The 23,504-nt window shown below is 46.8% G+C and overlaps 1 pseudogene; it reads right to left on the reverse strand.

Annotated features, from left to right (window-relative positions):
* Positions 1–9,506: 9,506 nt before the first annotated feature.
* On the reverse strand, positions 9,507–10,934 carry LOC136539809 (cytochrome P450 709B1-like; annotated as a pseudogene).
* Between the last annotated feature and the right edge of the window lie 12,570 nt (positions 10,935–23,504).

Raw genomic sequence — 23,504 nt, forward strand, 5'->3', positions numbered from 1 at the left:
GATAACTCAAAGGGCAAGGTCAAAGGATTAGGCAAAGTGGCAATATCAAATGATCACTCCATCTCCAATGTGCTATATGTTGCTTCATTGAGTTTCAATTTGCTATCCGTTGGATAATTGTGTGATCTTGGCTTCCAATGCTTGTTTACCGAGAAGGAGGTTGTTGTATCCAAGAAGGATGGTGATCATGTGATATTCAAAGGATTTAGATACAACAACCTATATCTAGTGGACTTCACCTCCGAAGATGCAAACTTAAAGACATGCCTATTCACCAAAACAACACTTGGGTGGCTATGGCATAGAAGACTTGCTCATGTTGGGATGAGCTCACTCAAGAAGCTTATAAAGAATGATTTGGTGAGAGGGTTGAAGGATGTGAAGTTTGAGAAGGACAAGCTTTGTAGTGCATGTCAAGCCGGCAAGCAAGTTGTAAATACCCATCAACAAAAGCTTTCATGTCAACCGCAAGAGTGCTAGAACTCCTTCACATGGATTTATTTGGACCAACAACATACAAGAGTTTGGGAGGAAATCTTTATTGTCTTGTGATTGTTGATGATTATTCAAGGTATACATGGGTATTCTTCCTTCATGACAAATCCTAAGTTGCATCTTGCTTCAAAAAGTTTGCCAAGAGAGCACAAAATGAATTTGAAGTGAAGCTCAAGAAGATAAGAAGTGATAATGGGAAAGAGTTTGACAACACAAACATAGAAGCTTATTATGATGAAGTTGGAATCAAACATGAAGTCTCCGCAATATATACTCCTCAACAAAATGGTGTAGTTGAGAGGAAGAACCAGACATTGATCACTCTTGTAAGAACAATGTTTGATGAGTACAACACCCCCGAAGCTCTATGGGTGGAAGCAATCAACACTGCATGCTATGCATCCAACTGCCTATTCCTTCAAAAGTTCCTTGGTAAGACACCTTATGAGTTGCTCAATGGGAAGAAGTCGGACGTCTCCTTCTTTAGGGTGTTTGGTTGCAAATGCTACATCTACAAGAAGCGGCAACACCTAGGGAAGTTTCAAAGATGTTGTGATATTGGTTTTCTTGTTGGTTACTCATCAAAGTCCAAAGCATATAGAGTATTTAATCATGCCACCAGCTTGGTTGAAGAAATATATGATGTGGAATTTGATGAATCTAATGGCTCCCAAGGAGCACATGAGAATCTTGATGATGTAGGTGATGAACCATTGAGGGAAGCTATGAAGAACATTCCAGTTGGAGACATCAAGCCTAAAGATGATGATGATGATGTACAAGTGATTGATCCACCCTCTTCATCAAGTGTGCCACAAGATGATGAAAAAGATGGGAGAATAGAAAATGAAGATACTCATGTCTCACATGAACAAATGGTGGTACAAGCACAAGATGTTGATGCTCCACAACCTCCCCCCTCAATTGGTCAATAGAAGAAATACACCCCTACTTCAAGATCATCCACAAGATCTCATCATAGGGAGTCCATAAAAGGGTATAATGACTCGATCTCAAAAACTTGCTTCATTTATTGCTCATCACTCTTTTGTCTCTTGCTTTGAGCCTACTAAGGTAGAAGAAGCTCTTCAACATCGGGATTGGATAAATGCCATGCATGAAGAGTTGAACAACTTTACTCGCAATGAAGTTTGGACTCTTGAAGAGCGGCCAAAAGGTGCAAGAGTCATTGGAACAAAGTGGGTGTTCCAAAATAAGCAAGATGATCAAGGTGTTGTTGTGAGGAACAAGGCAAGACTAGTTGCAAAGGGGTTCTCTCAAGTTGAAGGTTTGGATTTTGGAGAGACCTTTGCCCCGGTTGCAAGATTAGAAGCCATCCATATCCTCCTTGCATATGCATCACATCATGAAATAAAACTTTATCAAATGGATGTGAAAAGTGCATTCTTAAATGGCTTTATTAATGAACTAGTCTATGTTGATCAACCTCTCAGGTTTGAAGACCCTAGATATCCTAATCATGTTTATAGGTTGTCCAAGGCACTATATGGGCTTAAGCAAGCCCCAAGAGCTTGGTATGAGTGCATTTGGGACTTCCTCATTGAGAAGGGCTTTGTCATTGGAAAGATCGATACCACACTATTCACCAAGAAGCTTGATGGGCATATCTTCATTTGTCAAGTGTATGTTGATGATATTATCTTTGGATCATCAAATGAAGATTCATGCAAAGAATTTGGTGAATTGATATCGAAGGAGTTCGAGATGTCAATGATTGGAGAGCTTATATTCTTTCTTGGTTTTCAAGTCAAGCAAATGAGAGAAGGGATTTTCATCTCTCAAGAGAAATATACTAATGATCTTCTCAAGAGATTCAAGATGGATGAATGTAAGCCAATCAAGACTCCAATGCCAACCTATGGACATCTCGACCTAGATGAGGGAGGTAACCTGATTGATCAAACTCTCTACCGCTCTATGATTGGTAGCTTATTATATTTGACCGCATCTAGGCCCGACATCATGTTTAGTGTGTGTATGTGTGCTAGGTTTCAAGCTAATCCTAAGGAAACTCATTTAATTGCTGTAAAAAGAATCCTTAGGTATCTTAAGCACACACCAAGCATTGGCCTTTGGTATCCCAAAGGAGCTAGATTTAAATTAATTGGCTATTCCGATTTGGATTATGCTGGGTGCAAATTTGATAGGAAAAAACACATTCGGAGGGTGCCATTTGCTTGGTAGATCACTTGTGTCTTGGTCCTCTAAGAAACAAAATAGTGTGGGTTTGTCCACTGCCGAAGCGGAATACATTGCCATGGGTGCTTGTTGTGCACAAATACTTTATATGAAATAAACTTAGCTAGACTATGGTGTAGTTCTAGATAAAGTACCTCTTTTGTGCGACAATGAAAGTGTGGTAAAACTTGCAAATAATCTGGTTCAACACTCTCGCACCAAGCACATAGATATCCGCCATCACTTTCTTAGAGATCATGTTGCTAAAAATGATATATCACTAGAAGGTGTAAGAACCGAGGATCAATTGGCGGATATCTTCACTAAACCACTAGATGAGGCAACATTTTGTAGATTGCGGAATGAACTCAATGTGCTTGATTTTAGCAACTTCACTAAAAATTGAGCTTGTGTTGTCCCTTGCATTACATTGTAATATACAACATGTTTAATGCTTTATAATGCATATAGGGCTTGTCTAACATGGTTAAGATAACCACCAAAAAGCGTGTGAAGAAGCTTAACCTTGGATCAAACTTGACAAGCAACTAGATTTACATTCAAGTATTGCATATGCATGAATGTTGTTTTGTTGTTTATCTTAAATTGCCCTCTTATTGCCTAGTTTCTTAAAAAGAATTATAGCCTAAGGCAAAATATTTTGAAAAACTTGAGGGTTTGAGAGAGGTCACTCATATCAGTCCCAATTGGTGTTTATTTGGATCTTATTGGAGTTGGGACTTGATTGGGAACATGCAGCGCGAAGGAATTTGAAGATTCACTGAAGAAGGAGTGACCGAATGCTGCACTGGACTCTGATGTCCAGCGTCCGGTCAGTTCACAGGAGGTGAACCTGCTGCCAAAGGAGTGACCGAACGCTGAAACTGTGTTTTTCCAGCGTCCGGTCAGAAGGAGCTTCAGCGTCTGGTCGATGATGAAGATGTCAAGGCAAGGTGACTGGACTCTAGCTATGTCTGGTCGGTGTCCACCGGATACATCTGGTCACGATTCCAGAGGAATTGAACCTCTCTAGAATCGACCGGACGCTGGGTGGTAGCGTCCAGTCGCTACCACCGGAGCGTCCGGTCAGTAGATTTCGTGCGGCATCAGATCTCTTTGCCTCTTTCCTTATCCAACTCTATCGGGGGACTCATTTAACCGCCAGTCACCATGATTTGTTGACCTAATCCGCTCCTTGCGCCATCGCCCACCGCACCAACTTCCCCGAGCCACCGTGTTGACTTTGCCGTGAAGTCGCCGGTTCCACGCCGTCGCCACTAGCCCGCATGCCACCGCCACTAGCCCGCGTGCCGCTGCCGCTTGCCTGCGCGCCACTGCCCCTACTCCAGCACCACCGCCAGCTGCCCCGCGCGCCACCACTGCTCAGCACGCCGCCGCACTCCACTGCACCAACGCCGCCATGAGCTCGCCTGTGCCCTAGCCGCTGATTTTGCCGCATGCCACCAGTGACCTAGCATCCGCACCAAGCACCACCAAACGTCTTCACCAGTTGCAATCCAGTGTCGCCGATCCTCGTCGACTAGGAACCCTAGCCAATTCGGTGTCCCCTGATCCATTTCTCTTCTCACCGCTTTGCCATTTTGATAGGTAGCAAGTCCCGTGTCTCAATTTCATATCTAAATTGCTTGCTTCCTAGGGTTTCGCATCTATTAGATACATTGTATTTATTTGTATATCAGCGAGTCGGGGCCATTGAGATCGTGTGGCAGTTGTCAGTTAACTCGGGGCCAAGCTCGCGAGTACGGACCGAGGCCAAGCCTCAAAAGTGTCAGAGGCAGTTGTTTCTTGTCAGTGGCAGTTGATTCTCTTCACATTTATCAGATGGATCGCTCGAAGAATGTCGAAGGTGGTCTAGGAGATGAGGATCTGAGGCGTCCACCTCACTTGCCTACAGATCCTAAAGGCAAGGCAACAAAGAAGGTTGCATCAAAGAAGTAGAAGTACCCTGATGTAGAGACAGCTAGAGCAGCTGTAGTTGCAGAGGCCGTAGAGCGTGCCGAGAGAGGAGGTACTCACAGTGGAGTTGTTATTGCAGATCATCTGTCACCAGAAGCGTAGGGTAGACTTGAGCGTATTGAGCGTCTTCATGGTGGTCCACCTAGGACTGTCATGATGCAAGGACAACGTCTTGCCATTGAGGAGCCTTAGCCTCATGGGGAGTCATAGTAGGAGCCACAACAGCAACCCCCACCAGCAAAGCTGATAGAACAGACTTAGGAGGGCCAGCAGGCCGAGGAGACAGAGTAGGCACCTCAGCCATAGCTTCGCCGCTCTAGTCGTACCCGTGCCCAGTCACACCGAGGGCTGGCACACAACGGAGGGGTTCTCATCCACCGCCCAGACCATAGGGTCCACCTCCAGTGACCCATCTTGACTTGAGGGCCGCCATGGCCAAGCAGGTTCAATAGCTGAGATTTGTTGATTTTGAGGTATGGTTTTCACCGAGGAGGGATGAGAGAGCTTCAGAGGGCTTCTACACTCCACTGCAGGAGGATTTCTACAATGCCTATCTCAACAGTGGGGCAGTTTTCAGATCTCAGAGGGTGTGCCACATTGACTCTATAGTTGCAGCAGTTGGAGAGCACATTTGCCCCTACCTTACATATCTGCCGGGGCTATCAGGTTTGATTGGACGGACCGGACTATATGTTCCATCTTGGGTTCGGCAGTTCTATGCTTCCCTCTGGATTGACCCGCAGCATAGATATATTCACTTCGCATTCGGAGGAAGAGACTACCGCCTGACAAGCCAGAGGGTTAGGGAGATACTAAGGCTTTAGGAGTAGCTAGTCAGACTTTATGAGGTGTGCTATGGCCAAACAGCACCCCCCAGACGCCCTCATGGTGGTAATGTGCCCCCTACTGACTTGGTTCGCCACTACTTCACCGAGCCTTTCGGTGAAGGATCATGCAGGAACCCCAGTGACCTAAATCCCACTGCTCGCATACTTGAGGCTGTTATGAGGAGGATACTGCTTCCTAGGATGGGATACAGAGAGGGATTGACACGTATACAGTTGTGGCTGATCAACTCTCTGATGCAGTAGATAGTCTTTGATATCTGGGATCTTATTCTATCAGAGATGGAGGACACTATAGCTGAGGGCTTTAGAGGACACAGGCAGCTACCTTATGCTCACTAGATCACATGGCTTATCCACAGGGTAGTCACAGTGAGGCCACCAGAGATGCTTGCTGAGTATAGTGGCACCACCATAGAGTTTCCTACCTATAACATGACACAGATGATCAGACACAGTACACCTACAGCACCCAGTCAGCCATGTCGATGTCCTGAGGTGCTAGAGTCTATAGCCTAGTAGGATGATATTATCAGGGGCATTGCAGCTACTGAGGAGGAGCTTGCTCAGCAGGAGGGTGTAGTCGTGAGCGACCCTAGTGATAGTTCTGATGATGACTACCAGCCCATCCCTCGGATGCCTCCACAGCGACATGATCATGAGGCCGGCAGTTCTAGCTCAGCGCCACCTACCCCATAAATAGATCCCGCTCTCCTTGCTATACTTGAGCGGTTGAGGTAGGACCAGGCACGACAGGCTCAGGAGACAGCTGCTACGTTTGCACAGTTCTAGACTCAGCAGGGTGAGTTCCAGCAGTAGCAATAGACGATCCACCAGCAGCAGCTAGCTATTCAGCAGCAGACTCAGGCTCTATAGCAGCAGTAGCAGGCCATGCATCAGCAACAGATACTCATGTAGCAGCAGCTCCTTGGCTTTATGCAGCATGTAGTGACAGCCATTGGGGCTCCACCGACACAACCTTTACCCCAGCTTGGTTAGGCAGACACTACTTCGATGACTCCAACGTTACAGCCCAGTGGGCTTCAGAGTTAGGGACAGCCACCAGCATAGTTTGCTTCTCCTATAGAGCATGTGTCCTAGTGGTTTGCTACATCAGTGCCAGCCCCGCAGTTCACACCTTTTCAGATGGGCTTCACACCGGCTGGGACATCTTCGCTGCTTGTGCTAGAGACCACCGTGTCTAGGAGCCTTGGTGCTTCATTCAGTGAGTTGACAGGGATGCCCACTCCTCCATATCTATATGTCCTAGGTACTTCTATAGTTGTACCTGTTACCGGGACTACAGAGATGCTCCCTTCCTCAGTGGCATCATCAGAGCCTACTATAGTCATACTAGCTCAGCCAACAGCAGCTCTAGTTCCTGATCCGACCCAGACTGCTACAGCATCACTTCCAGCTATAGAGGGTCAGATGATGATGGCACTCAGTTTTAGCTTGCTCCTCGTACTTCAGTGCTCGGCTCGTCCGCTGCTGCCCCGCCGACCGACCCTTAGGTTTTGGTGTTTGACGCCAAAGGGGGAGAGGGTTCGAGTATGATAGTCTTAGGGGGAGCGACTATTTAGGGGGACCTTTGTTATTATATTAGCTTATATATTGCATTTGGAGTTTTTATGTGTGATACACTATTATGCATTCATCGTGTGTTAACTTTCATGAATTGAACTATATATATGTGATAGTGATATCTATGTGATCGTGATATATGACATGTGTGCTCTCTACTTTGAATTATTTATATGTCATATCACTTGTGCAATGCTCATTTGCCCTTGCTTCCGTGTTTTACTCTGATGCAAATGAGCTTTATTACTTGTACTCTTACTTATTTCATATCTTTTGAGTACATCATGTTGGTTGGATCATATAAGCTTGTCTAACACCTTTGTTCTTATTGCCTAAAGCTTATATGAACCAAGCATGTAAAAACCTCATCTCTTTCACATACTCGAGGTAGTATTGTCATCAATCACCAAAAAGGGGGAGATTGAAAGCATCTAGGCCCCTTGTTGAGTTTCGGTGATTAATGACAATACGTGATTACTATGACTAACGTGTGTTTTGCAGAAACAATTGAGTTAGGTCACGGTAATGGAGATCGATTGGGCAATCATGGTTGTCATGCCCCTACGATGGAAATCGTTTCGGTTTTCAAAGGATGGACGACAAGGTTAAGGATGGACTAGTTCTAAGTGTCTATTAGAGTTGGAGAGATACTTAGAGTAGTTTAGGACTTTGTTTTTCCTTTGGTTGTACTATTAAGGGGGGTATGAACGGGTAGCTTGACCTAGGTGAATCTTGTGAGTTAGGTGTGGTGCACACTTGTTAAACTAGCACTAGGTAGCTCCACAACAGCCCTATGATCCAATGGAGCAATCTTTATTCACATATGTTCGAGAGTTGGAAGTGAATGGAGGGTCAAATACTGACCGGACGCTGGCTCCGGTGTGACCGGACGCTGGCTCAGGGTCCGGTCAGTTCATTTGACCAAGGTGATTGCGTCTGGTTTGACCGGACGCTGAGAGGTCAAGTGACCGGACGCTGAGAGGCAGCGTCCGGTCGACTCCAGTAAGGTTCCAGAGAGGGAAAATCATGACCGGACGCGTTCGGTCAGTGCTGACCGGACGCTGCCCAGCGTCCGGTCACACTATAAACACTGGAGTTTGGGGTATACTGACCGGAGCGTCCGGTCAACATGATCGGAGCGTCCGGTCACCCCGCAGAGGCACATAACGGTTCGTTTTTTAGGTGGTGTTATAAATATCACCTCCACTCGTGTGTGGGGGTACTTTTGCTCATTCCAACAGCTGAAAAACACCTTAGAGAGTGGCAAGAAGTGTAAGGTCCTAGTGAGGTGATTGAGATTTGAGAATCCCAAAGAGAGCCCTCATTAGTGAAGATCAAGAGTAGCAAAGTGTGCATCCACCTTCTCATTACGCTTGTCGTGGTCAAGTGAGAGTTCGTGCTTGTTACTCTTGGTGATCGCCATCACCTAGACGGCTTGGTGGTGATTGGCAGTTCGGTGATCATCCGGCGGAGCTTGTGGGTGACCCAACTCAAGTTGTGAGCGGTTGTGGGTGATTCACCGCGACGAAGTGCCGAAGAATCAACTCGTAGAGAGTACTTGATCCTTACGCGGATCAAGAGGGAGCTACACCTTTGCACGGGTGCTCTAACGAGGACTAGTGGGGAGTGACGACTCTCTGATACCTCGGCAAAACATCGCCGCGTTCCTTCCTCTCTATTTACTTTGAGCATTTATTTTATGCAATTCAATTCATGTCTTTACATTCTTAGAATTGCCATGCTAGAGTAGGATTGGAACTTCGGTTGCAAGTCTGTTGTGCGGTAGAACAATTAGGAACACTTTTTAGGCACAAGGGGTTAATTGGGCTAAGCATATGACTTAATTATTGCAAAGAAATTTAGAATTAGCCCAATTCACCCCTCCTTTTGGGCATCTTGATCCTTTCACACGGCCCTATCAGGATCAGCGAACGTGCTATCCCTGGCATGGTCCGCCATGTCAGCAGGGCAGTCTCAACGGAAAAGGAAGACCTGGCACCTTCGAAGGACCTTCTATACCTTTGTTTTTTCCTTCTTTCTTCTATCTGTAACCCCTGCTCTCCCTTGGTCTATAAAAGAGAGGGCAGGACACCCCATAAAGGGGACGGATCGATTTCACACACAACACACAGCCAAGCAGCAATCGAGCTCTTAGCATTCTTTTGACCTTTCCATCAGAGATTTAGGACATGTCCCTCTCTCGACCGTTTGTACCCCTACTACGAACTTTTTTCGATGCTAATAACACAAGCAGCAGTAAACTGGACGTAGGGACATTCTGTCCGAACCAGTATAAACCTTATGTCTTTTAGCGCACCATCCGGGCCTAATGCGCAACAAATATAAATTTACTAGTTGGTATTTATTTGAAACGCCGACAAATGTATACCTGCATTATGTCATTGATTTCGGCTACCAATTGTATAATTCATTTTGAGTAAGATGGCATCTAAAAGACATATATGGATGGAGGTTTAAAAGCCGGTACACATGGGGTTGAGCAATCTATATTTTGAGTGGCCTCAGAATCACGGGAAGACCAAACTTAGGTTTGAGAGTGAAGAGATCGACGGGCGCATGCACATAGGGTTGTTCGGCTGGTATTAAAGCCAATTGATAAACTGGCTAAAGTTGTTTTTATTGTGAAATAAAAATATTGTAGATTCTAGGGAAGGAGAACTTCTGGAGCATCAGTGCCAGCGTCGATTTGGCTTCCAGCATCTTAAAGTTCTGGCCGATGCAATTCCTTGGTCCCATTGAGAACGCCAGCAGGCCGTGAGGAACTTTCGCTGCTCCCGAGATCCCGTTCTCAAATCTCATCGGATTGAACTCGTCCGCGTCGTCGCCCCAAGCATCCTTGTCTCGATGCATGATCGGAACAGGTATCACAATTGCTGTGCCTTTGGGCAGCTTTATCGACCCCACGGTCATGTCGGCCAAGGTCGTCCTTTGCATGAAGAGGGCAGGCGAGTAGAGCCTCAAGGTCTCAAACAACACCATTGTCATCTGCAACAAATAGCTTATCTCAGACGAATCAGGAACAGTCAGATCATCAAATCAAATATATATAACAATATATCTATTTCTTGCCTCTTTCAATTTGTTGAGCGCATTGGGGTTAGGAGCTTCCCTCCCGAATTCCCTCAGGACCTCCTTCCGGAGCCTTTCTTGCCACTCGGGGTACCAAGTGAGGAGAAGGGCTGTGTTCTCATAACCGGCGAAGAAGAAGAGCTTGCACTCATGTATGATCTCCTCCATGCTCAAGCTGAGACCATCCACTTGCTTCCCTCCTTGCTTGGCTTCAGTGCAAGAGTCAAGCATCACACCCAGCAGATCATTTCCGTATTCACCACTCGCTAACCGTGGCTGTATGATCTGCCTGACTAAGCTCTTGAGCCTCCTTTCAAGCATCCATTTTCGCCGATTCGCTTGGGTTGGGAGATATCTGAATTGAGAAAAAATAACACATAAGGACTAACTGTGTGTACGAAAATTGTTTCAAGAGATGAACTGATTGAGTACTGAAATTGTAGGAATGTGATGAGATTTTTACTGGATTCCTGGTATGGGCACGTCAAGGAAAGTAGCCATGGTGATCCCCAACATCTCAGTTTGTGCCTCGAAGACTTGTTTACCTAACTTGTAACTGTTTCCAAAGATGGCATAGGCTATGTTGTCAACTGTTGGATCGCTGAAGTGTTTGTTTATATCCACTTTTGTTTCTCCGTTCTCGTTTCGGGATGCTTCAGCTTCCAACTCACTGGCCATGTTCTCGGCAAAATCCAGCATTGTTTTTGTCATAATCTGTAATGAACACAGCATTGTTCTTGCTTTCAGGCATACTGTGAAGGAACTTGTCTATAAATGCAAGAGAGCTAGACATTACCTTAAGCTTATCAATGATGAAAACAGGGTTGATTACCCTGCGATGGCGCACCCAATCAGCACCTTCCATGAAGCCGAGCCCCTTACCAACCAAACCTACATGGCCAACCGCGGCCCAGCACAGGCACGGGCACGGCGTGCCTAGGCATGACACTATTGGGCACGGTGCCATAGCCGTCCCGTGCCGCATTGTGCTGCCGTGCCGAACTCTCGGCCCAGGCACGGCACTATAGCTTGTTTGCCGTGCCGTGCCATGCCGACTAGCACGGTGGCCCGGCGTGCTTCCACCGCGTGGACGCACACCGCCACAGCCGAGCCAGCCGCCACAGTCGAGCGCGGCCACGGCGGCGCCGGCCTCGTGCGCTGCTGCTGCTGCTGCCACCGCCGCCGCCATCACAGACTCGTCCCCCGGCCGCGTGCGCTGCTGCTGCTGCCGCCGCCGCCGCCGACTCGTCCTCGCCGCGCTTGCTGCTGCTGCTGCCGCTGCCACGGAAGCGCAGCCCACGCCGTGGTGCTCAGGATAGGATAGGAGAGGGACAGAGGGTGAAGAAGTTAGGACTTGGGGAGGCAGTGGTGCTTATGGACGCGTTTGTTTGCTGGTCCAGCCGCGCCACAGCATCCGTGGGCTGCAACCAAAGATGTTTGTTTGCCTGGACCTCCTTTCTAGCCCGGTCCACATGGCCATTAAAGCAGGCCTTAGCTAGGCCCCAGGGGAACGAAAACTCGAGCGGGCGCGGTGTGTGCGATTGCCTTCCTTCCCGTCACCTCCCTTCTCGTACCTCCCTTCTTCCCGTGGGTGATGAGCGCTGACCCAGCCGCATGAGAAGGTGACTCGTCGGAGATGACCATGGAGCGGCGGTGGCGGTGTTCGAGCGCCTAGGGGAGCCACGCAAGCTGCGGGGCGCTGGCCCTAGCCGATGATGGCCTGACGCCTCTCGGCCACGCACGCAGGCAGATCTAGCAGCGGCGGCGGCCATGCCCGCGATGGCGGATGGTGGCGCCCTGTCTCGGTTATGGCTTGGCAAAGGTGGAGGCGGGTTCGGTGGGGCACCCTTCTTCCTCACGCGCGAACCATGGCGGCCTCACGCGCGCTCCTCCCCAGCCCGCAGGCGAGCACGAGCCCGCCTGGCCACCACGGCCATGCCGTCCTTGCTCACCACGCTCGCGTTGCGCGTGGCTCAGCGTCCGGCCCGTGGTCCTATCTGTTAGTTGATCTCCACCAATAGGCCCAACGGCCTATTGGGCCCTTGTCTCTGTTCCCTAATCGGGGGAGCCCAACCCTAATACGGTTGGTGGGCCCCTATCGCACAGCACATATAAAAGGTAATGTGGGGATCAGGGCTCGGGTTACGAGGTTCAACGGAGCCACCGCCATCCCACCCACAGTAAACCTAAACCGATCAAAGTAGTGCTGCCAGCGACGGGAAGCCCATCAACCTCACCGTCGCCACTGCAGCGCCACTGGACTTCATCTTCATCACACAGGACGCCTACTACACCACGGCACCGGCGTCCACGTCGCTGCGGTGAAGCTCTGAAGGGCAAAGGAGCCTTACTACGGATCTACGGTTACATAGAAAGGTACACCCACGATCATAACATTGGTACCAGAGCCAAGTTACCAGTGTGTAACCCTAACCCTAATCGGGTAAAAGAAATGGAAAAGGGACCGGGGGTGGCAGACGTCACTGGAACCACGGTCACCACCGCCACCGCATAGGGAAAAGTGTCGGTGCGGCAAGAAAAGAAAAGAGTTCCTTATGGATCTGAACAGAGAAGGGGTTCACTAACCCTAAACCCGTAAAAGCCTTCAACGGGAAGAGAAACAGTAGAAAGAAGAAGAAGAGTGGGTTCGGATTTGGCCGAACCCTAAGACCTAACCCTAATTTTAACCCCATCCCAAATCAAGTTGATCCCAAAAGAAGAAGGGGAAGGGGGAAGAAGGGGAAGGAATCAGTCTCGGGGAAGAACAGTGAACCATAGCATCTCGATCTCGACTCAAAACAAATCGGGTTCAACCGAACCCAAACCCTAACTCGCATAGAGAAAGGGAAAATGGGAAAGCCATTCGGATGAACTTCGAAAAGAAAAAGAAATCAAAAGAAAATGAATCCTACACCAATCGGTTGAATACGTAGAAATAAGCAGATTCAAAAAGAAAAGAAAGAAGATTCAAAAGCAAATCAGAGAAGGGGAAGATCGGATTTCGAACCCTAACCCAAGAACAAACCCTAATCCTCATCACCGGTTTGGATAAGAGAAAAGAAATCCAAATCGGAGAAGGGGAAAAGAGGAATGGACCTACCTCGCCGTGTGTCGGGATGGCCCTTCGTCGGCGCAGGAGAAGAAGAGCCGAGCTGAGGGCAGCTGCTCGCCAGGCTCAGCCAAGGGGGCGCCGTGGCTAGGCCGCTCGACGGCGGCGTGCTCACCCGTTGGGGAGCACGCGCGCCGGCGAGGGGGCCGACGACGGCGCCATGGTCGCTCCACTGCCGTAGTTGCTCGGTCGTCGCTCGGTGCTCGCTGCGCTGAGAGAGGAGAGAGCGGCGAAGATAGAACGAAGAGAGAAGCAGACAGAGCAAATGAGGCTAGGGTTTCCAGCCGTCGCGGCCGAGCGTGGTTTTGACCCCGCGAAGCCTGCGGGTGACTGTCGGATGTGATTTGACAGTGGAGCATGATCGGGCCGACCCGCGGCCTAGGCGGGCGAGCGCACCGGCGCGGCTTTGCCGGCCTAGGCCCAGGTTGCGGCTTTGGTGCGGCAGCGCGCGCGGAGAGTAGCTAGGCCAGGTTGTTTTGCTGGCCGGCTGAAAGAATAGTGATCAATTCGAGTCATTTTTTGTTTTTTTTCATTTTCCAGTAAAGGTTTTATTTTCTGGAAATTGATTAATGGCTTAAATAAAATAGAAAAAGTAATTTTTCCCTTTGGGTAAAATTCAAGAAATTGAGTAAGAGTTTTTCCGCTGCCAAAGAAATTGTTTATCCTCCAGTTAATTTGTACCAACGTGATATTTAATTGGAGAAAAAGAAAGTTTTTCCGCTGCTAAAGAAAATGTTTATTCTCCAGTTTTTTGAACCAATGTGATATTTAATTGGAGAAAAAGAGATTTAACATGATTATGATGTTGTTATTTTCTGACCAATGTTGTTAATAACAATATCATAATTTTAATGATTTATGCATTAATTCTATTTCTGTCCAACGATGATGTAGAATTAGTGTGTAAGAACAGTTGTAAATTTTAATGATTTATGCATTAATTCTATTTCTGCCCAACAGTGATGTAGAATTAGTGTGTAAGAAAGTTGTGAAAGTTAATGTTTTATGCATTAATTCTATTTCTGCCCAACGGTGATGGAGAATTAGTGTATAAGAATAATTGTAAGTTTTGATTTTGACCAACGTTGGAATCAAGGCATGCAAATGGTGTTATTTATATGTTAAGAAAAGGTTTGACCTAGTTTTCATCTTGGCTAAGATGGACTGGGTAGTCACCTCACCGTGTCCCACTGATTTTGTGGCACCGGTGAGGAAGACAAAAGAGAATGATGCTGATTAGGCAACTAAAGAAAGGGATTTAGAATCCCAAAAGATGTCTGTCGATACGGGACTCATAGGATACCCCGCAAGGGAGAGAGAAGATCTAGTTCAACTAGGATTCTTCCCATGTAAATCTTAGTAGTAGAACTATCAAGTAATCCTACTAGGAAATCTCATTGTAAACCGACTAGGACTCTGGCCTCCTGACTATATAAAGGAGGGCAATGCTCCTATCAAAAGAGAGAACAGAGCAGATCATAATCAATCCAACGCAAAGGCTAAGGCTGACTGGACATAAGGTTATTACTCGATCTACGATCGAGGGCCTGAACCAGGATAAATCGGCTGTCTCTTGCGTAAACCATCGAGTTCGGCATACGCCGAAGCCTGAACATACTGCCCCGGGTACCCCCGTGGCAGGCTATCGGTGGTAAAACATCGACAGCTGGCGCGCCAGGTAGGGGCTTTTGGTGACTTTGCTTCCGAGAGCTCGATGGACCTTGACAACATATATTTCCCGACGGGATCAACTTTCATCTTCGGCTCATGGATCTGCGAGGCAGACAACAACGGCAAGCTTCAAAGCCATCTCCTCGAAGATCCAGATCATCTAAAAGAAGTTCCTATTTCAACAACTGCAACGGATCAGCTCACCAGAAGATTCGCGCAGCTCATAGTATCCGAGTCAAATCGGATTTCATGACCACTCGTATCCGATTCGAATTCAAGCTCCAAGGCGAAGTTTTATCCGAGTGCTTTCAAGAAACCAAGTTCTTTTTTGGCAAGATTCCAGAGCACAACCCAAAACAACTCGGATTACCCCCAGAATTCTCTCAAGAAGTCAAGTTCTTTTCCATTTGGGCTCGACAACATGACAAAATCCTATCAGGGACAGGTCGAAAGATTTTTCAATCCAAGATTCAGGATACCACTGACAGGAGCTCAGGAGGGTCTCGTGCTAACGATAACATCGCAGGACTGTATCATCCACTGGCCGGATTACGTTCCTGAGGGTAGCGGAACCCAACTAGTCGGCACAACAACAACAGCTATTTTACCTTACCAAGAAGGAGACTCAATCTACGACACTGAGGCATCCACTAAAGTTATCAGCGACTCCAACAGCATGAAAACTAACAGAACGACTCATGCACGAGAAGTGCTCATGGTTCGACGACCGCGGTCACCATTAAATCCCCCGGAAGCACCCGATGTCAGATCATCAGATGAATCAGAATCCAACATATCACCCTTTGCCCAGGGCTACGACGGAGAAATAGATAGTCAGAAACAAGCTAGAGAAAGAAAAAACAAGTTGAAGAAAGGGCACCAACACCGTGCTAGGCAGCGCAGGGAAGCTTGGATCAGATACGAGTCAGAATTGGCTGAGTACGACAAAAGAAAATCGCAACGAGAAGTCGAAGGAAGACGCACGGCGAATACGCCTTACGATAAGATTCGAGAAGCATTAGAAGAACTCGGAGCAACTTCGCATCCTGGTGAGAAGTATGAACAGCTCCAGGACTTGCTCCGATCGACAATCCCGAGAACGCATGAAGAGAAAGCTCGATCAAGACTACCCGCCAGATCAACAACCCACCGGCAAGAAGATCAAAATCAAAGGAAATCCGCTTTCGAAAGACTTGGGCCGGGTGGAAGCCATGACGGAGGAAGTAGGAAGGAACATAATCAAGGCCACCGTTTTGAACAACTAAGGAAGACTAGGAGCAGGGTACCTACCCAGACAACCTCGCAAGATTGTTCCCATCAGAACAACAGTTGGCCAGAGGAAGGCACCGAATCTGAATTCAAAGAAACCAAGGCACACGACAGGTTCCCCTGCTTCGTGAACAGGCTCGCATTGGTGCGATTACCTCACAAATTCAAACCGTCTAATCACTCTAAGTATGATGGCAAAACTGAACCAAAGCAATGGCTCATAATATATTCACAATCAATTGAACTAGCCGGAGGAGACAACGATATCAAAACCCTTTTCTTCCCCATGGCACTGGAGGCCATGCCCCTCCAATGGTTCGATAAACTAAATCCAGGATCTATCAGAAATTGGGAGGATTTGCAAAGAGCTTTTTGTGAGAATTTCGCAGGAATCATTACACACCCAATCACTCATGCAGAACTAAAAGGACTCAAGCAAAAGGGAGGTGAAAGTCTTAGAAACTACTATCGACGATTCGGCGAACTACGAGCTCAAGTGCATGACATAACAGAACAAGAAGTAATTGAAGCTTTCTCTCATGGAATCATGGCTAGATGGCAATTTCAAGACTTCTGCAAAGAAAATCCGAGAAACAATGAAGAATTCAGACGTACAGTAGAAAAGATGATTACTGCAGAAGAAAAAACACGAGAGAGGTTCCCGGATAGAAGCAACCAAGACAACCCAGACAAGCAAAATCACCGAAATAGCAGACATCAAGAAAGAAAACGTAGACCAGACAATACTGTGGCAATGGCCGACAAATCAAAGAAGTTTCCCAAACCCAGAAGATATGATCACATTGAAAACATACGTTGCCCATTGCACCCTAGTGGGAGGCACACCATCGGAAATTGCTACACTTTCAATGATCGATACACAAGAAAAGATAGTAAGGAAAACACCAAAGAGGACAATCAGAAAAGAGAAGAAGACAACCACGAGGACAAAGGATTCCAAAAACCCAGGGGAACGGTAGCAGTGATTTTCTCAGGGGCTCTAGATTGCAGAAGCAAACATCAAGAAAAACTAGCACTACGGACCATTATGACAGCAGAACCGGCTACACCAAGATACCTCAATTGGTCACAGTATCCTATCCAATTTACCAGAGAAGACCAATGGACTAGCGTGGGAAACGCAGGCCATTATCCACTGGTTCTAGATCCGACTATTGCTGGTATGACCGTCACCAAAGTACTAATCGATGGAGGAGCTGGACTTAACATCATCTTTTCAAAAACTCTAAGGAAAATGGGACTACAACTCGCCGGGATGATTACGCCAACAAGCACACCTTTTTACAGAATAGTACCCGGCAAAGCAGCCATGCCACTCGGACAAATTACTTTACCTGTTACCTTTGGAACTCCTTCAAACTACCAAACAGAGTTTATCAAATTTGAAGTCGTCGACTTCGATTCATCATATCATGCAATCCTCGGACGTCCAGCACTGGCCAAATTCATGGCAATACCACATTATCCATACTTACTGCATAAGATGCCAGGACCCAACGGTATCCTTTCTCTTCGAAGCGATTTAAAGCGCGCTTTTGACTGCGACGTTCAGGCGATCCAAATTACAGCTAAAGCGCAAGCCGACAATGGAAGAAAAGAAATAGCCGCAATCGCTGCAGAAACAAGCCAAGAAGAATTAGAAATACCGGCTAAAAAGCCCAGCATCATCGCACCACCAAAAGAAGCCGACGTCAAGCAAATCAACTTAGGCACAGGCGATACCTCCAAGATAGCAACTATCAGTGCTCACCTCTTGGCAAAATAGGAACTCGCGCTCACCAACTTTCTTCAGGACAACAAAGATATCTTCGCTTGGAAGCCAGCCGACATGCCAGAAGTCCCAAGGGAGTTGGCTGAGCACAGAATTGATGTTAACAAAAGCTCCAAACCTGTAAAACAACGGCTACGATGATTCTCACCCGACAAGAAGGCAGCAATTAAAAAGGAAATAACAAAACTGATGGCAGCCGGATTCATCAAGGAGATCCTTCATCCAGATTGGCTAGCAAACCCGATCCTTGTACAGAAGAAAAACACGGACGAGTGGCGTATGTGCGTCGATTACACAGATCTCAACAAACATTGCCCAAAAGATCCGTTCGGGCTACCACGCGTTGACCAGATAGTTGACTCGATAGCAGGATCTGTGCTATTATCTTTTCTCGATTGCTATTCAGGATATCACCAGATCGCACTAAAAGAAGAAGACCAGAGCAAGACATCTTTCATCACCCCGTTTGGTGCCTACTGCTGCAAGACCATGTCGTTTGGACTAAAGAACGCTGGCACCACGTACCAAAGAGCTATCCAGACTTGCCTTGGGAATCAAATCGGTGAAAATGTGGAGGCATACGTGGACGATGTGGTGGTGAAAACAAAGAACCCAGACACTCTAATTGAAGATTTAAAGCAAACCTTCGAAAACTTGAAGAAATGGAGATGGAAATTGAACCCAAATAAATGTGTATTTGGAGTTCCCTCAGGACAACTACTCGGATTTTTGGTCAGACAGCGCGGGATCGAAGCCAGCACCAAGCAAATTTGAGCTATAACAGAAATGGGCCCACCTAGAAGTGTCAAAGATGTGTAGAAACTAACAGGATGCATGGCGGCCCTAAACCGTTTCATATCAAGACTCGGCGAAAAGGGGTTACCTTTCTTTAAACTACTAAAGAAGACAGACAAGTTTGAGTGGACAATAGAGGCCGACGAAGCTTTCAAAAAACTTAAAGAATACCTCACTTCATCGCCTATCCTGACACCTCCAAAGAAAGATGAAGATATGATGCTATATATTGCGGCAACTCCTACCGTAATCAGCACAGCAATAGTCATAGAAAGAGAAGAACAAGGGCGCGTGTATAAAGTGCAACGTCCCGTATACTACATCAGCGAAGTACTGTCAGAATCCAAAATCCGATTTTCCACTCAGAGACATCCTACACAATAAATATGCCATGGGGTGCATATCCAAGTGGGCAGTTGAAATTGGAGCTCTTGACATCAATTTCACCCCACAGAAAGCAATCAAATCTCAAGCCCTCACCGATTTCGTGGCCGAATGGACAGAGATTCAACAGCCTTTATCAGATACAATCCTTGACCACTAGAAGATGTACTTTGACGGATCACTGAAACTAGGCGGGGCCAGTGCAGGCGTTCTCCTCATTTCTCCAAAAGGAAAACAACTCAAGTACGTCCTTCAGATATTATGGCAAGTGTCGATATGGGACCCACAGGATACCCCGCAAGGGAGAGAGAAGATCTAGTTTAACTAGGATTCTTCCCATGTAAATCTTAGTAGTAGAACTATCAAGTAATCCTACTAGGAAATCTCATTGTAAACCGACTAGGACTCTGGCCTCCTGACTATATAAAGGAGGGCAATGCTCCTGTCAAAAGAGAGAACAGAGCAGATCATAATCAATCCAACGCAAAGGCTAAGGCCGACTAGACGTAAGGTTATTACTCGATCTATGATCGAGGGCCTGAACCAGGATAAATCGGCTGTCTCTTGCGTAAACCATCAAGTTCGGCATACGCCGAAGCCCGAACATACTGCCCCGGGTACCCCCGTGGCAGGCTATCGGTGGTAAAACATCGACAGCTGGCGCGCCAGGTAGGGGCTTTCGGCGACTTTGCTTCCGAGAGCTCGATGGACCTCGATAACATAATTTTCCCGACGGGATCAACTTTCATCTTTGGCTCATGGATCTGCGAGGCAGACAACAACGGCAAGCTTCAAAGCCATCTCCTCAAAGATCCAGATCATCTAAAAGAAGTTCCTATTTCAACAACTGCAATGGATCAGCTCACTAAAAGATTCACGTAGCTCATAGTATCCGAGTCAAATCGAATTTCACGACCACTCGTATCCGATTCGAATTCAAGCTCCAAGGCGAAGTTTTATCCGAGTGCTTTCAAGAAACCGAGTTCTTTTTTGGCAAGATTCCAGAGCACAACCCAAAACAACTCGGATTACCCCCAGAATTCTCTCAAGAAGTCGAGTTCTTTTCCATTTGGGCTCGACAACATGACAAAATCCTATCAGGGACAGGTCGAAAGATTTTTCAATCCAAGATTCGGGATACCACTGACAGGAGCTCAGGAGGGTCTCGTGCTAACGATAACATCGCAGGACTGTATCATCCACTGGCCGGATTCTGTTCCTAAGGGTAGCGGAACCCAACTAGTCGGCACAACAACAATAGCTATTTTACCTTACCAAGAAGGAGACTCGATCTACGACACCGAGGCATCCACTAAAGTTATCAGCGACTCCGACAGCATGAAAACTAACAGAACGACTCATGCACGAGAAGTGCTCATGGTTCGACGACCGCGGTCACCATTAAATCCCCCAAAAGCACCCGATGTCAGATCATCACATGAATCAGAATCCAACATATCACCCTTTGCCCAGGGCTATGACGGAGAAATAGATAGTCAGAAACATGCTAGAGAAAGAAAAAACAAGTTGAAGCAAGGGCGCCAACACCGTGCTAGGCAGCGCAGGGAAGCTTGGATCAGATACGAGTCAGAATTGGCTGAGTACGACAAAAGAAAATCGCAACGAGAAGTCGAAGGAAGACGCATGGCGAATACGCCTTACGATAAGATTCGAGAAGCATTAGAAGAACTCGAAGCAACTTCGCATCCTGGTGAGAACTATGAACAGCTCCAGGACTTGCTCCAATCGACAATCCCAAGAACGCATGAAGAGAAAGCTCGATCAAGACTACCCGCCAGATCAACAACCCACCGGCAAGAAGATCAAAATCAAAGGAAATCTGCTTTCGAAAGACTTGGGCCGGGTGGAAGCCATGACAGAGGAAGTAGGAAGGAACATAATCAAGGCCACTGATTTGAACAACTAAGGAAGACTAGGTGCAGGGTACCTACCCAGACAACCTCGCAAGATTGTTCCCATCAGAACAACAGTTGGCCAGAGGAAGGCGCCGAATCTGAATTCAAAGAAACCAAGGCACACGATAGGTTCCCCTGCTTCGCGAACAGGCTCGCATTGGTGCGATTACCTCACAAATTCAAACCGTCTAATCACTCCAAGTATGATGGCAAAACTGAACCAAAGCAATGGCTCAGAATATATTCACAATCAATTGAACTAGCCGGAGGAGACGACGATATCAAAACCCTTTTCTTCCCCATGGCACTGGAGGCCATGCCCCTCCAATGGTTCGATAAACTAAATCCAGGATCTATCAGAAATTGGGAGGATTTGCAAAGAGCTTTTTGTGAGAATTTCACAGGAATCATTACACACCCAATCACTCATGCAGAACTAAAAGGACTCAAGCAAAAGGGAGGTGAAAGTCTTAGAAACTACTATCGATGATTCGGCGAACTACGAGCTCAAGTGCATGACATAACCGAACGAGAAGTAATTGAAGCTTTCTCTCATGGAATCATGGCTAGATGGCAATTTCAAGACTTCTGCAAAGAAAATCCGAGAAACAATGAAGAATTCAGACGTATAGTAGAAAAGATGATTACTACAGAAGAAAAAACACGAGAGAGGTTCCCAGACAGAAGCAACCAAGACAACCTGGACAAGCAAAATCACCGAAATAGTAGACATCAAGAAAGAAAACATAGACCAGACAATACTGTGGCAATGGCTGACAAATCAAAGAAGTTTCCCAAACCCAGAAGATATGATCACATTGAAAACATACGTTGCCCATTGCACCCTAGTGGGAGGCACACCATCGGAAATTGCTACACTTTCAATGATCGATACACAAGAAAAGATAGTAAGGAAAACACCAAAGAGGACAATCAGAAAAGAGAAGAAGACAACCACGAGGACAAAGGATTCCAAAAACCCAGGGGAACGGTAGCAGTGATTTTCTCAGGGGCTCCGGATTGCAGAAGCAAACATCAAGAAAAACTAGCACTGCGGACCATTATGACAGCAGAACCGGCTACACCAAGATACCTCAATTGGTCACAGTATCCTATCCAATTTACCAGAGAAGACCAATGGACTAGCGTGGGAAACGCAGGCCATTATCCACTGGTTCTAGATCCGACTATTGCTGGTATGACCATCACCAAAGTACTAATCGATGGAGGAGCTGGACTTAACATCATCTTTTCAGAAACTCTAAGGAAAATGGGACTACAACTTGCCAGGATGATTACGCCAACAAGCACACCTTTTTATGGAATAGTACCCGACAAAGCAGCCATGCCACTCGGACAAATTACTTTACCTGTTACCTTTGGAACTCCTTCAAACTACCGAACAGAGTTTATCAAATTTGAAGTCGCCGACTTCGATTCATCATATCATGCAATCCTCGGATGTCCAGCACTGGCCAAATTCATGGCAATACCACTTTATCCGTACTTACTGCTTAAGATGCCAGGACCCAACGGTATCCTTTCTCTTCGAAGCGATTTAAAGCGCGCTTTTGACTGTGACATTCAGGCGATCCAAATTGCAGCTAAAGCGCAAGCCGACAATGGAAGAAAAGAAATAGCCACAATCGCTGCAGAAAAAAGCCAAGAAGAATTAGAAATACCGGCTAAAAAGCCCAGCATCATCGCACCACCAAAAGAAGCCAACGTCAAGCAAATCGACTTAGGCACAGGCGATACCTCCAAGACAGCAACTATCAGTGCTCACCTCTCGGCAAAATAGGAACTCGTGCTCACCAACTTTCTTCGGGACAACAAAGATATCTTCGCTTGGAAGCCAGCCGACATGCCAGGAGTCCCAAGGGAGTTGGCTGAGCACAGAATTGATGTTAACAAAAGCTCCAAACCTGTAAAACAACGGCTACGATGATTCTCACCCGATAAGAAGGCAGCAATTAAAAAGGAAATAACAAAACTGATGGCAGCCGGATTCATCAAGGAGATCCTTCATCCAGATTGGCTAGCAAACCCGGTCCTTGTATAGAAGAAAAACACGGACGAGTGGCATATGTGCATCGATTACACAGATCTCAACAAACATTGCCCAAAAGATCCGTTCGGGCTACCATGCATTGACCAGATAGTTGACTCGATAGCAGGATCTGCGCTATTATCTTTTCTCAATTGCTATTCAGGATATCACCAGATCACACTAAAAGAAGAAGACCAGAGCAAGACATCTTTCATCACCCCGTTTGGTGCCTACTGCTGCAAGACCATGTCATTTGGACTAAAGAACGCTGGCGCCACGTACCAAAGAGCTATCCAGACTTGCCTTGGGAATCAAATCGGTGAAAATG

The sequence above is a fragment of the Miscanthus floridulus genome, chromosome 2 (assembly GCF_019320115.1).
Source record: "Miscanthus floridulus cultivar M001 chromosome 2, ASM1932011v1, whole genome shotgun sequence".
NCBI lineage: Eukaryota > Viridiplantae > Streptophyta > Magnoliopsida > Poales > Poaceae > Miscanthus > Miscanthus floridulus.